The sequence below is a fragment of the Schistocerca americana genome, chromosome 1 (genome assembly GCF_021461395.2).
Source record: "Schistocerca americana isolate TAMUIC-IGC-003095 chromosome 1, iqSchAmer2.1, whole genome shotgun sequence".
NCBI classification, from domain to species: Eukaryota; Metazoa; Arthropoda; class Insecta; order Orthoptera; family Acrididae; genus Schistocerca; species Schistocerca americana.
The window spans coordinates 1,060,038,902-1,060,051,949 of NC_060119.1; the positions used below are offsets into that span (position 1 = coordinate 1,060,038,902).

The 13,048-nt window shown below is 42.2% G+C and overlaps 1 protein-coding gene and 1 pseudogene across 1 annotated transcript in view; both read right to left on the bottom strand.

Moving 5' to 3' along the window:
• The window catches only part of LOC124596301, a 3,922-nt pseudogene extending 1,458 nt beyond the window's left edge, over positions 1-2,464 (bottom strand).
• LOC124617232 (protein spitz-like) overlaps positions 1-13,048 on the bottom strand; it is a 496,434-nt gene that overhangs the window by 240,921 nt on the left and 242,465 nt on the right. The gene's annotated exons all lie outside the window — the stretch shown is intronic.

A 13,048-nucleotide genomic window follows, 5' to 3' on the forward strand; every position in this document is an offset into this window, starting at 1 on the left:
GGGGGGAGAGACAGACAGAGAGAGAGAGAGGGGGGGGAGAGACAGACAGAGAGGGGGGGGAGAGACAGACAGAGAGAGAGGGGGGAGAGACAGACAGAGAGAGAGGGGGGGAGAGACAGACGAGAAGAAGGGGGGAGAGACAGACAGAGAGAGAGGGGGGGAGGGAGAGAGGAGAGAGAGAGAGAGAGAGAGAGAGAGAGAGAGAGAGAGAGAGAGAGAGAGAGAGCGCTAACCTGTTCATCGGAGATGAGCTTTTGCATTAAGTAAGTATTTACTGAGACCCTTTGGAGGAACAATTCTAACTGTGGACAAAAGAATATTTATTGGCTGTACAGAGCAATAAGTTATGTCGCATGTGCCTTTGGTATTCTCACTAATAAGTTGCGCATATTTCACCAGGTCATTAATGTTCAACATACTACACTGTCATAATTGTAAATACCTAGACCGTATTACATAATTTTTTCCTTGAAAGAGACGGATACGGCGATACGTACAGAGTTATAAGTGTTATCGCACGACTGAAACCATATGAGGGCCGACTGCGAACAATGGGAGAAATGTTTCTGTAAATATTTAGTGTCTGTAGTCGGAAGTGTGCCATGACAAATGAAAAAATATGAACATAATTTAATAAACGGTAGCTAAGCTCTGGAATAAACATTAAATTAGTGTGTTAGTACAGTAATTCTTTTTATCATGAATATAAATGCAGTACCTATAAATAAATGATAAAATTAGTAAAAATTTATCTACGAAATGCGTTTGTGTCCTTGTCATCAGGAGTTTCAAATTCTGGGAGTAGTCCTACGCAAGCTTCATGCCAGGCACCTTTCGTTGCGTTTCTATTTTTGTGGATGTCAAGATATTTTCCCCACAGCGCAGGATGGGCTTGCTTAAGTCTATTCAAAGTTCTATCAGTATTTTTCCATTATTTAAAGAAACGTAATAGATAATATAAACGGAAATGCAACAACACACACTGGACGGCAACTGACCGCTAACCGCACGATTTAAAATCGCCCACTATGAATGCGGACACGCACAGGACACTATCGGTCACCGTGATTGCGGAGGCAGTGGACAGCTCCTACCCGGCACAGTTACGGCATTTTGCTGTCACTGTGTAATGTTTAAGTGGCCATGCTCTTCTTCACTCTGTTGAAAGGCTGTCGCCGTTCGAACTTTTACCGCACGGCAAAATGGTACAGTGAGTGCCTGGCTAGCTCAGTCGGTAGCGCATGGGCCTCCATCTCTGGGTCGTCGGTTCGAGCCTCATGCTGAGCGGGTATTTTAATTTCTTCGACATTACCTCAAAAATCAGCACCGAATACAATAGGTTAGATACGAATAACGTGGATACATATTTAGTAGGAAATCGATTTTGAAACTAGTATTGGGAACTACCGAATGGAGACAGTCGATTCCCTCGGTTAATGGAAAACAATCGCCTGAATGAAAACAGTCGATGCAGTCCGAGTATTTGCATATATCGAACAAAATGTGCGGAAAAAATGCGTTTCGCTTTTGAATGAACGTTACCATCATTGGTCACAGTATTATGTGTTGTCTAGGCATTACTGTCACCAACCAACAATCACACCCAAAACAAAAAGCATGAGAACACTAACTTGTACATAATATTTTACACCTCTGCAATTGCACAGCACAGTACTTAATGGTGAACTAATAGATTAATAATTTTAATATAGGATGTACACAAAATGATATTCACAGAAAATAAACGCAGTGACCAATGTCTCATCTGGATCTCTACGAGCCAGCGTGCTAGACAGTGAGGTAACTGTCATCACATTCGTCAAATGGAGCGTTTCAGCGGGCTTTCAACTCATCTGAGTTTCCGTTTTTGTTAAATACTGATATTAATGAGGAAAAAGCATGTTATTAGTATAAAATGACGTAATTAATCATTTAAGACAATTTCCAGGAAACAGTCAAATGCCCCATTTTATCTCCGAAACTTAACGGCAGCATTTACAGGCGCCAGTTGTGCAAGTTTCCTCCAGGACTGCCGTTCAAACATCCAACCTTTGTGTGCAGCATTTCGCCGACTTGTCTACTTAGTCTTTTCACGCTTCACAGGTAGCCCAATGGTGAGGTATGAAGGGTCAGAGCGCGGTAAACAGCTGAGCGTTCCGCAGCTGCTTCGCACTCTCGAAATAAGTCAGTTACGCAAACAGCAGATTTAGACTAAGAACCACTGCACATGACACAAACAATTATTTCAGGAGCGCTCAACTAAATTCCGGAGGGTCGCGCATTCTACCTTCCGTTTACATTACATTGCGACAAAGCTGCTGACGCCTGTGGACGGTAATTCGCGCATGCAGCCAGCTAGAGGCAAACAGGTTCTGAACCTGACGTAAGGCGTGGCAACTGAAGGATCCGCGACTCACTCGCGTTTAACCCATTCTGCCACTGTCTTCGCCCTGTGTACTTGCATCTCTAACATTCCATGTCGAATAGAAAAAATTCGTTCGGTGCTGTTTCGAATAGACGTGCTTTGTTCAACATTATGACCATGTCGTACGAAAGGAGCTATGACTGTGTTCCAACGTAACACGTCCGCTGGACCTAATACTTCACTCACAATGAAGGTTGAAAGTGTTCTTACCATTAAAGCAGTTTGTTTAAATATCGACAAAGAGCAATATCGAATTTTAAGTTGCCTTTTTGTTTTTTTTTATTTTTTTTTTACAAAGTACGCGTTTGTCACGAAATTAAGGTATTTCATATCACTCACCATATTTTTTGCATTGTGCCTACACTGAACATTTTACACTATTATGTACTGCGTAACGGAAATTCAAATATTGAATATATTTTTATTGTTCATTTTTATATGTAATTTTCTGCATTTTAGATCTGACGATGGCCTGTCAATGAGCCGAAACCGGTAATCAATTAATAAATTTGCGATCTTGACGTAGGATTTTTATCCACACGTTTCAAATTCTATGGCCAGTCAACACAGTTAATTTCTAAAACGCCTGGCTTTACGCGGTTTTGAACGGACATAGACATACCAACGACATGACATGCTCTCAAAATGCCATCAGCTCAGCGGAAGGGCGAATTTAGAGAAATGTTATGCTCTGAGACACTACTTGTTGGCATTATGAGAAAACGCATTTGTATTTCGTAACTTGATTAAGTACGGTTCTGTGAAATAAACTGCTCCAGTATCTCTGTTTCACAAATATTCATCAGGAACATCGGCCTCTCTGTTAGCCCGTCTTCTCAAAGTTTATTTACGACTGAAGACTTTCACTCATGCGCGTTTAACAAACGCAAGCTGCAGGGACACAGCGACCGTTGGAATTAATATCTGTGGATGCTCGTGCGTCTGATGACCCAAACGAGTGAAATGAAATAATACGCAACCTGTAATTCTTATCTGTAAATTTATTACATATATTAATGTAAAATGATACGGATTTTGAAAAAGCTAGTATGTTACTCGTAGTTACAGTCGACCCAAACGGATCAGCACTTTTTACCATCTCATACACGTCCGCAAATCATCATATGATGTACGTCGGAAGTACAAAGTGAACCAGATTCGTTTTTCTCTTTTCTGTTTTCAATTCGTTGTTGATAGACGAAAAATACCCCAACTACAATTTTACCGTAATACAAGAGGTATACAGAAAGAAGCAGCTCCCCTTTGCAACTTCTCTATCTCTTCAGATAGACAACTTAGGTCAGAGTGAGAACAGACAAAACGTGAAGTATCTGACCGACTAAGAATTTTGTTATGAACCAACAATGTGGATGGGTAACACTTCTCGGCTTAGAATTCTCAGTCTGGCATTTGGCTTCCCCGTAGCTATAAATGTGGCTATTTCACCTTTAACCTCTCTTGGCTGGCAGGCAGGCAGGCAGGCAGGCAGACAGACAGACGCGCGGTCATTCCTGGATACTTAACACTTGCGAGTTATCCCAGTGACCGGTCGGCGAACGTTTACTCAAACGACATTCCTTCCTTTCGCCTTTTTATCACGTGCATTACACTGTGCTTAAGATCGACTGACATTCTTCGGATCAGGCGTTTATGCGCCTCCAAGGGCGCCACGTTATACATCAGTTCTCTGTCTGCAAACGAAGTCAGATATCCACAGACGTTATCTGCTACGTCATTTTGATACACTATGAACACAGAAGGACCTAACCACACATCCTTTATTTAGCTAGCCGCCACTTTCACTTCAGACGATGTGTCTCTGTTAAGGAAACTGTACATCTTTGGCTGCTTTCAATTATGCAATCACTTGGTCAATAATAATAGTTAAAAGCGAAAAACTGTCCTTGATACAGGCAGAACCTACCCAAAAACAAATTTGCAAGCAAACACGGACACAAGAGTTCGGCCATCAAGATTAATAACACAATCGCAGTGTTCAACGCCCAGAATAGATAAAAATTTTGCCACTGTTGAAAAGTGTTTGTACCAAACGCTACGACTGAGCGCGATTTCCTTTCATACGTAAAGCAAACCCAGGCAGAGAGAAACCTTGCAGGTAAGATATTTGTACCACACGTTAAATTTTGGACGGCCGGTAAACAGATGTGTTAACCACACAGTGGAGGAACCATAGCTTGGGGCGTATGCATCATAAAACTATTCATTCATGTCTTATCATGGTAGATGTATTTTTTGTAGAACACAGTACTAATCCGTTCAGCTGGCGCGAGACCTGTGGTTGGAGAGCCCGCCGACTGAGAGGCTCGCCGTATTAGGAGCCGCGAGTTAGCACGCGGCCGGCGGAGCGAGGATACACCCCGCATCTCGTGGGAAGGCACACAGGCTGCAGCCTGCATTAGCATAGTGTTTGAACACGACACTAGCTTCCAGAAAACGTATGGTGTGCTATGTTAAACAACGTGTACGACAATTTTTATTGTATTGTATTAATCAGCAAAACGTTTATGCAGACCGTGGTTAATTAAAAGACCACTAAAAATTTATCACCTTCTCAACAACCTTAAGGTTGGTTTGAAATCACCACTGAATTGCTTGAGGTGGTGTACAGTCTTTCTATGGCCACTGTAGTGACTGACCTAGCCAGTTAATAGTAGGACCTGTTACATTTATTACAAGAACAATAAAAAATTTTTAAGGAAAAAGAGGCACACAGCAATTAATCACTCCTCCATTAGATTTTTTTATAAAACTAATGGAATTGCTTCTCCTCCCTTATAGTCCATGGTCGCTGTGCACCACAGTTCCTTATGGAATCACAGTTGGTTAACTAATTTTTAAAATAGGTAGCCAGATACTTGTGTGAATGAATCAATTCATAGACTTCCTTTGGACTGAAAACATTACCCCATATTAAATAATTTATTTTTAATACTTTCGTTATGCGATTCATGCGTCACTTGCACCAAGTCTCGCAGTGACATGAACCGAATCGATTTTCGTGCTATTTAAAGGGACTCATGTTTAAATGTGACTGCATATTGGTCGTTTAAAGGTAAGCTTATACAACAGTTACAATGAAATTCCTAAAGAAACTGGAAATTTAAAAATAAAAATTCCTCTATGGAAGGCGAAGTGAGTTAATAAGGGAAATTCCCCATTGCACCTTCTTCAGATTTAGCGCTACGATGGCCCAGTGGAAGCCCGTCCAAAACTGTACGAGATCAAGCATGAAAACGGGAAGGTGTACTGAGCTGTAAATAATAATAATAATAATAATAATAATAATAATAATAATAAATTCAAGGCGTTGGACTGCCAAGTGGGTTTAGTTTATATTTTTCGCAACGTTATGAACCGTCTGTCCTGTCACAGAAATGTAAGTTCATAGTCTTGGCAGTTGTACTATACAGTGGTAACAGAATACCAATCATGTGGTAAGAATACGTAACCGTCGCAAGTAAATGTGAGCAACAGTGAGAGCAGGCGAGATACCACAGACATGCCACACAGAAATGAAAACAAATAAATGGGTGTGAACTATGTTACAACAAAGGAATTCTCGAGGCAAAACTTCCAAAACGGAACGCAACTTCCGAAACATTAAAAACATACGTTTCGACACAGCATAGAGAACCTGTGTGACTGTGAAACTTTTTCGTTCATTCGTTGCACCTTATGCGACAAAATATTATGTTTTCCTCATTTCCTTGAGAGTGATCACATTCAATCCATACGAACACCTAAATCGGGAAAAGAGGCATATCTCACTCACTTACCAGAGTAGTTGTGCAGAATCAATTGTAATTCTAGGTTCTTACCTTACACCTCGCTGTTGGAAACGGACATTACACCACGACACAGAAATCTGAATACAGCGAACAGCTGGGGAAAATTTTGGCATGAGGGAGGTGTGAACACGGCTCACCCACTTGGCAGTCCAACACCAAGACTAACACGACGCCGTTGCTGTTTTAGGCCGCTCTATAGCGCACTTCTTGTTCTTGGTCCGTTCGCTGCTTCTGTTTTGCTTCTTTCACAGTTCAGTATAATTTCTTCCTGTTTTCATGCTTGATCTGTGTTAGTTTTTGACGGACTGTCCGGACTGTCACCACCAAATTTGAGTGCGGGTGCGATGTGGAGTTCCCCTTGTAGAAAGGTTATCCTCGTGCAAAATGTAGCTTTCACGTTTATCAGGCTTCTAAATTAACTGATTAAATCATTTCATAGCTCGGTGTGCAAGTATCGGTTTACAAATACGAAGCTTTTAGTCCTTACATGGCCCTAGGGTTCCTTCTCTCGCTTTTTGTTCCTTTTAATCTGTGGCAAAAATTTGTACATCCAAGAACTGGCGAGGTGCACCGTGATTCTGTGTATGTTACGCTGTAGTCCCCTGTAATAGATCACCTCAGCTCAATGGCGTGCCATACATAATAGAATGAAGCTTAGTAAATCACTGTGGTTTTCTAATCAACCTTTGTTTTGAGAACCGCTTTACCTCAAAGATTTTTGTGGATGAACTTATGTTTATTGTTACGGGCTAAGTAAAATGGCTCTCCAATTAGGCAACGGGCTACAAGATGATAATGACTGAGCATTGTTCTTCCTTACTACAAGAATTGGGGAGCAGGACGAGGGAAGGAGCAGGAGGAGGGAAGGAGCAGGAGGAGGGAAGGAGCAGGAGGAGGGAAGGAGCAGGAGGAGGGAAGGAGCAGGAGGAGGGAAGGAGCAGGAGGAGGGAAGGAGCAGGAGGAGGGAAGGAGCAGGAGGAGGGAAGGAGCAGGAGGAGGGAAGGAGCAGGAGGAGGGAAGGAGCAGGAGGAGGGAAGGAGCAGGAGGAGGGAAGGAGCAGGAGGAGGGAAGGAGGGGTGGAAGGAGGGGTGAAACAGTTTTTTTAAGTATAATTACTACGGAAAATTATTCCACTGGACATAACCGAAAAATGATAGTTTTAAAATAGTCAGCCTGTGTGACATCTATTAAATTAAATTATCAATAAATACACCCAAAAATTGTAGACTTTTGCTCATACAAATTTCACTACGGCATTGAACCCTTTGACGTACAGAACTGTTTAAACCACGGTATTTTTAAAAACAAAATATCATGGGTGGAGGGGGGGGGGGTGGGAGGGGGAAAGGACAAATAATTATATGGGACGTCCGTGGCTCTTGGTCTAATGGTTAGTGTCGCTGTATCCTGGTGTCGATTCACTCTCAAGTCGCCGAAAGGGCATCAAATCGACTTGACCGGCCGAGCATCCCCAGACACGGTCTCTGGGCTAATAATGCCATACATCCTCGCCAGTAATGTCATACAATCATTTCCATTTTTCTGTATGATGCTATATTTAGGATCTCGTGTACTACTCAGCGGGTATTATGATTTATTATAGTATTTGAATAATCTGCAGAATGAACTCTTACTGTTCGTGTATTAAATGGAATGAAAATAAGTAGATTAAAAAACGTTAACCAAAGACCAAATCTTCAGAAATCAATAAACCATCAAATAATATTTTCATTAATTGTGAAATCAGCTATCTGTCGGTAAATCTATTTTTCAAAAAAATGTTGCGATTGACAGTTGATGTCTTCCGACTTAATATAAAATACATACAAATGATTTTTGCTATTTTATGTTTTTCAAGTACAGTGAGTGAGTGAGTGTGTAAATGAACTTTTCTGTTGAGAAAGTCTTTAGAAATTCGAATTCAGCTATACGAAATCAACAGATTGGTTACTACACACAGAGAATCACTTCCTTTTTTAAAAAAATGTCGGCACACAAACTTGTCATTAATTGCTGAAATAATTGTTCTTTCATGTGAGCAGGATTAAGGTTACAACGACATTTCATTCTCTCTAAAACGACTTTTCAGTCTCTCTAAAAATGCTGCAAGTGACATATTACACAGAGTAAATCCGAATTTCAATAAGGTTTAAAAGATTTTTCAGGAATATTTTCGGAGTATTATCGTGAGAGACCCCTGTGGTCTTCTGTGGCTCGTTGCAGAGTATTGGCATTTCTTTTAATTTCTTACTCTCTTTACCCTTGTATTTGTGTTGCGATGAAAATAACTGCACAACAATCTAACTGCAGGTATTATGTGCTGTTTCTCTTGTTTGGAAACCAACTTGGTCCATCCACTCTTATCACTTACTGTTGAGAGCAGTAAATGACCACTTTATTGTTCTTTACTATTAAAAACAGTCTTGATCACGATTTATTTATTAAGGTGACCGGTTTCGACCACTACTGTGGTCATCTTCAGACCATTGAGTAGGAACCTCTTTCTGCTGAAGAATCACTACTGTGATTCTAGTGTGATTCTCCAGCAGAGAGAGGTTCCTACTCAATGGTCTGAAGATGACCACAGTAGTGGTCGAAACCGGTCACCTTAATAAATAAATCGTGATCAAGATTGTTTTTAATAGTAAATATTTGTAACACATTGATCACTGTCACTCCTATAATGTATTCAAAAGTAATTACTTTACTCTTCGCCGCCCCCCTTTTTTTTTTAGCCAAATCACTGCTGTAAATGCTAATTCAACATATACATTCCCAGCGTTGGACGTTTCTTGGTTCGTGCCGGCCATATCTGCCGATAGCTCCGCCGCACGGTCCTGCTGTCAGTTGTTAAAGATGGCGGTTGTGCTTCATTCATCAATGGCGTTACAGGAAGGAAGTGTAATTCGTTTTCTATGGAGCAAGGGATCAACGCCGATGGAGATCTACAGGGAAACGCAGCCAACGTATGGGAAAACTGTCTCGCTTTGAGAACTGTGAGGTGGTGGTGGTGGTGGTGTGAGGTCGATGAAGGCTTAGAAGTCTTCCGTGACAATGAGCGGCCTAGGAGGCCGCGTTCGTCGCTTATTGACATTTCCCGCGTGGATGCAATGGTGAAAGCAGATAGGTGTGAGCACATCACGGTCATTTCCCGGGAGTTTGGCATATCGTATGGGAATGCTTTCGACATCGTTCACGGGTCCTTTGGGTACCAGAAGATTTCATGTCGGTGGGTGCCTAAACAGTTGGATGACATGATGAAAGGCAAGCGAATCGTGTCTTCATTGAACCATCTGGACCGGTACTCCAAGGACGGTGCAGGTTTCCTGGTCCGCATTGTTAATGGTGATGAAACGTGGGTGCTTCATTTCACGCCGGAATCCAAGCAGCAGAGCATGGTGTGGAAACATCCGGGTTCGTCTGTGAGAAAAAATTCCGTTCAGCGCCATCTGTTGGAAAAGTGATGGTAACGGCCTTCTGGATTTCATTCCACAAGGTGTAATCATCAATGCCGACACTTACTGTTCCACACCTACCATCATCAGGCGAAGGGGCCGAGAGATTTTCGATGTGGACAACGTGATTCTGCTCCACGACAATGCGAGACTACAGGTGGCAATCAGAATTGCCGGACAGCTCCAGGAATTTCGCTGGGAGATTCTGGACCACCCACCGCATAGTCCAGACCTCGCCCGTAGTGATTTCCACATTTTCGGACCGCTCAAGAAGTACCTGGCAGCACAGCGATTCACAAGTAAACAAGCCAAAAGAGCAGTCCGACGGTGATACCACAACCAACCGGGCGAATTCTACCGCCGAGGCATCTCAAATTTAGTGCTGCGGTGGGACAAATGTGTGAACCTGTATGGGGACCATGTGGAAAAACAGTGTACGGTACGTGGAATAGGATGCGTATTTGTCATTACCTGTATGTACCTTACTTTGGATAATAAAAAAATAGGGGCAAAGACTTTCTGATTTGCCCTTGTATGGGCTATAGACCAACTCACCTTTTTTGAAACACTAAGAAAATGAATCGTCTCTCTTTTATATACGACACCATATGTTCCTGCTATCCGTTCCCCCCTCCCGCAAGTTCTTGTGCATCAAAGAAGTTCAGTTTTTTTCCTTCACTAGGTCGCAAAAATCTAACCAAACAACGTAGCTCGGTGAAGTTTAAAATTGTTGGAAGCAAAATGAAGTCGGTATGGGCATTTTAATCTGCATCAAACTGTGATTCACAAAAAACCACACGTCTGGCGCTTTAGGAGAAGGAAGTGCTGAACTATGGTCATCGGTCCGAATTGCAATATTTTTTTAGTAATAACCAGAAATATCAATGTTACAAGAGTAAGAATTATTAGCATTGTTTCTTGGTTTCAAATAACTGAATAGCAATTGTAAAAGCTAAATCACCTTTTGATATCAACACATCCATAGCATGTCTTATGTGGCGCCCTAGAATTATCCTGATCACGTTTATTTCTAAAGAATGGGAAATATACTTTTTTAATGTTTCTTAATCACGGATTCCACCGTAAATAAACTGTCAGGATGTTTTTTACAATCACTATTAACAATTGTACTGAACATATGCAGTAAAAGGCAGGAATGCATGACCACAGAAAGCAGTCCGCTTCCTCCAGAATCACCGAGCGAGGTGGCGCAGTGGTTAGCACACTGGACTCGCATTCGGGAGGACGACGGTTCAATCCCGTCTCCGGTCATCCTGATTTAGGTTTTCCGTGATTTCCCTAAATCTCTTCAGGCAAATGCCGGGATGGTTCCTTTGAAAGGGCACGGCCGATTTCCTTCCCCATCCTTCCCTCACCCGAGCTTGCGCTCCGTCTCTAATGACCTCGTTGTCGACGGGACGTTAAACACTAATCTCCTCCTCCTCCTCCTCCAGAATTATGTCTGTGATCGTTCCTGCATGTCGAGTTCATGTTTGTGTCGTCTACTGGATTCACTGTTTTCCACTGTCGGGCCCTAGAGTTTTCTGAAGTATTGTCTCTTAATTCTACATTGTCGATTAGACTTCCACTGTTTACAGAACACATCCTGCGCCATACAGAGCCTCCGGTCGTATTGAAGTGCCTAAAGATCTGGGGGAGAACCTGAAAAAATTCTGATCCTATAAAAAAATCGCTGAGCGAGTCTAAGTCTTCCAACCATCACTCATTGACCAGTCTGGTTTGGTAGTTGAAGAAAGCAAAAGGAAGGACGAAGTTTTAAATTCCACGTTTAAGAAATCGTTCAGAGAGGAGAAGAGTACAAACGTGCCGTCGTTTGACCCTCGTACAGAGTTCCGTGTACATGACAGAGTAACAAGCATCGTGGCGTAGAGAAACAACTGAGAAGGAGTTTAAAACAAATAAATCGCCAGGTGCGGATGGAATCCCATTTCGGTCATTGACCTCTTAATTAGTTTCCATTTATCACGAGCCTCTCGACCAGCGCGAAGTACCAAGCGCCTGGAAAAAACGTAGGTGACTCCTGTATATAAGGATAAAGAACGGACCCGCATAATTACAGACCAATATCCTTAACATATGTTTGCTGCAGAATTCTGGAGCATATTCTGAGTTCGAATATAATAAATTTCCTAGAGACCGAAAAGTTCATTTCCACGAATCAGCACGGCTTTAGAAAGCAACGCTTGTGTGAAACCCAATTTTCTCTCTTCTTCCATTATATACAGCAAACAATGGATGAAAGGCAACAGGTTGATTCCGTATTTCTAGATTGCCAAAAAGCATCCGGCACAGTACCCCACTGCAGACTGTTAAAGGTACGTGTATACGGATTAGTCTCCCAGATATGATTGGCTCGAAGACTTCGTAAGTAATAGAACCCAGTATGTTGTACTAGACGGACAGTGTTCATCGAAGACAGGCGTGACTGTAGGTTGATACTATGTGACCCAACAAAATTTCCAGTTGGTGTGATGAATGGCAGCTGGCTTTTGATGTAGAAAAATTTAAGTTAATTCAGATGAGTAAGAAAAGCGAACCTGTAATGTTCGGGTACAGCATTAGTAGTGTCCTGCTTGACACGGTCAATTCGTTTAAATATCTGGGCGTAACGTTGCGAAGCAATATGAAATGAAACTAGCATGTGAGGACTGTGTTACGGAAGGCGACTGGTCGACTTCGATTTATTGGGAGAATTTTAAGAAAGTGTGGTCGTCTGTAAGGACACCGCATATAAGACGCTAGTGCGACTTATTATTGAGTATTACTGGAGTGCCTGGGATCCACACCACGTCGGGTTGAAAGAAGCACTCGAAGCAACTCAGAGACGAGCTGCTACGTTTGTTACCGGTATGATCGGTCAACATGCAAGTGACGAATATGCTTCGGGGGCTTACGTGGTAGACTTGGCCACTGTTTCTATGTTCCGATACAGTGTATCGATAGTGGAACTGTTTCAGTGTTTCGGAACGGCTGTGGTTCACTGTTTCGAAACAGTGGTGTTTCATTCCGTCCCTGTCTCGGATAACCGCACCAGATTCGATCTCGAGCCAGACACAGAAACTGTATCGTTGTTTCAAAATAAGGCTGTTTCAGTCCACCTGCGCTTGGAACGGACTAATTGTATCGAAACAGTGATGCTTCATTCCGCTCTGTGTCGTACGAGATTCGGGCTCGGCACAGATACTGAAACACAACATAACACTTAATGAAACACTTTCAAGAGTGGCGAAATATTTTTGACAAGCAATAGAATGAAGCTTAGAATATCCGAAAATAAAGCTTCGTTTCTAGCTGACTGTCCTATTACGAAATGGCGTAACACCTGCTTTATAAACACT